This window comes from Alligator sinensis, unplaced genomic scaffold (assembly GCF_000455745.1).
Source record: "Alligator sinensis unplaced genomic scaffold, ASM45574v1 scaffold76_1, whole genome shotgun sequence".
In the NCBI taxonomy this organism is placed as follows: domain Eukaryota; kingdom Metazoa; phylum Chordata; order Crocodylia; family Alligatoridae; genus Alligator; species Alligator sinensis.
This window is the reverse complement of record NW_005841865.1, coordinates 3,046,830-3,049,063: the sequence shown is the minus strand read 5'-3', so window position 1 is coordinate 3,049,063 and position 2,234 is coordinate 3,046,830. Positions and strand designations below refer to the sequence as shown.

The following is a 2,234-nucleotide window of genomic DNA, read 5'->3' as shown; positions in this document are numbered from 1 at the left end:
CTCAAGCTTCTCCACATCCTTTTTGAATTGTGGAGCCCAAAACTGGACACAGTACTCCAGCTGCGGCCTCACTAAGGCCGAGTACAGGGGGAGAATGACGTCCCGGGATTTGCTTGAGAAGCATCTATGGATGCAAGACAGCGTTTTGGTCGCTTTACTAGCCGCCGCATCGCATTGCAGGCTCATGTTCATCTTGTGGTCAATGATGACCCCCAAGTCTCTTTCTTCCATAGGACGCCGACCGCTCGGGGGTCGCATAACTAGTTAGCATGCCAGAGTCTCGTTCGTTATCGGAATTGACCAGACAAATCGCTCCACCAACTAAGAACGGCCATGCACCACCACCCACAGAATCGAGAAAGAGCTATCAATCTGTCAATCCTTTCCGTGTCCGGGCCGGGTGAGGTTTCCCGTGTTGGGTCAAATTAAGCCGCAGGCTCCACGTTTCCCGTGTTTCTCCAGTAGCCACCTAATGTTTCAAGTAGTGTTTCCTCCCAACACAAGGTAACCTGCATCTGCAAATGTGTTTGAAAAGCTGGACCTGAATCACTTGTTTGCCTGGCCAGTTGGAAGGAACAGCCTTCATGTTCTAGGCACATCGCACATGCCGGAGTTTACATGAGATGCAATCAATTTGAGTGGCTGTATCAGTGACATCTTTGTTTTAGGTAACACAAAGAACATGTTCAACAACTAATTGAAGTCTGCCGCTTCCCAATTGTCCTTTCCTTCCACTCAATATGTTATGGGATTCGGTAACAATTTGTCTTTGCAAACACAATACAAGCCTCCAGATTTGCTCTCTGAAATTGAAATGCTTCTTTAGGGAGACACCTCTGACCCTTCTGAAATGTGAAGTGGTCACAACAGCATATGCAGAGTTGAAGGCAAATGGTGATCTATTCTTCCCATCATTAACCCTCATATAGGTGAATACTGATGCTGGATTCTGTTCCTCCCAGCTCAAGGCAGTCCTCCAAAGCTCCTAGTATCAGCAGTCTTCCAAAGCTCTGACTCACAGCACTCTTGCATTTGCAGAGGGGGGAAACTGCCTCTAGGAAAGTCACGTAACCTTTTCACCTTTATTAAATCCTGTTCTGCATCCGCTGTTTGACTTCTGTTACCTGAGCAAGAGGGAGGCTGAAAAGAGTAGTAACCATAACAACTAAACAGGAACAACAGAGCTGGAGGAAGAGCCATGTCTCAGTCCAGTTGGCGCTATCCAGTCTATGGGAGATGTGGGAAAGTAGCAGTACTTGCCCTCTTTTCAGCTCTCCTTTCCCAGGGAGGCAACAGTGGCTGGTGTTAGAGTAGGGAAGGAGCAACCAGACTCCTGAGTTTCAGGGAACAAAGTGCCAGGAGCTCCGAGTTTCATAATCAACTCATTGCTTGTGACTTGGAAAACCCATTGCCCCTTCTTCCTTTACCTGGGTGGAAACTGTATGGACACTTGTCTGCCTCAGGGCATGGGGAGATTCAGTTAAAGCTTGAAATACTTTGAGAAACTAGAGTGAAATGGAAAAAAATTCAGGTATCATTCGTGTGGTAATCATAGGCGACTGGTAGAGGGTGCAAGGGGATGCATGTCCCCCCCCCCGATGGGGACAGTGCCCAACACTGATGCTGTCGGTAGGGCTGGTGTCCCCCTGCCAGGGTCGAAGGTTTCTGCAGGTGCCCCCCCCAGATTCAGGAAGCACCAGTCATTCATGGTGATAATGATTCCCTCTTGTCCCAGTGCAGGCTCTCCAGGAGTATTGCTCTCAGTAGGATGCTCCCCACACTCTTGTCCTAAAATACCCTCCAACCTGCGCCCATCTCAGTGGCAGGCCTTTTGGCCCTCCTTATTTAGCCTTGTCTGTAGATGGTCTGGGTTAATGCATCTCCTGTCCCTTTGCTTAGGACAACAAGCACTGGGAAGCACGGACCCCTCTGGCACTGAAGGAGGAGCAGGGAGCAGTTGCAAGGAGGGGAAGGAGCTCGGGCTCAAGGAGGGGGTCAGTGCCTGTTTCTAGGGGTTAAGTCAAAGCCTGACAGTGACAGAAAAACGTGGGAATGGAGCGGCTGGGGAGGGCAGAGAAGATCCCTGGGGTCTCCTCACAGGAGATAACCGCCTCGGGGAGCGCTCCCCACCCGGGAAGGGGGTTTGCAGGGACGGAGCGGGAGCCAGGGGTGACTGAGGGCGCGGGGGCAGGGGGGCAGGCGGGAGCAGGGGATGCTCGTGTCTGGGGGGGCCC

At 51.3% G+C, this 2,234-nt stretch overlaps 1 protein-coding gene across 1 annotated transcript in view; it reads left to right on the top strand.

Annotated features, from left to right (window-relative positions):
- The window catches only part of LOC102386980 (thyrotropin-releasing hormone receptor-like), a 92,735-nt gene that overhangs the window by 78,509 nt on the left and 11,992 nt on the right, over positions 1-2,234 (top strand). The window lies entirely within an intron of this gene.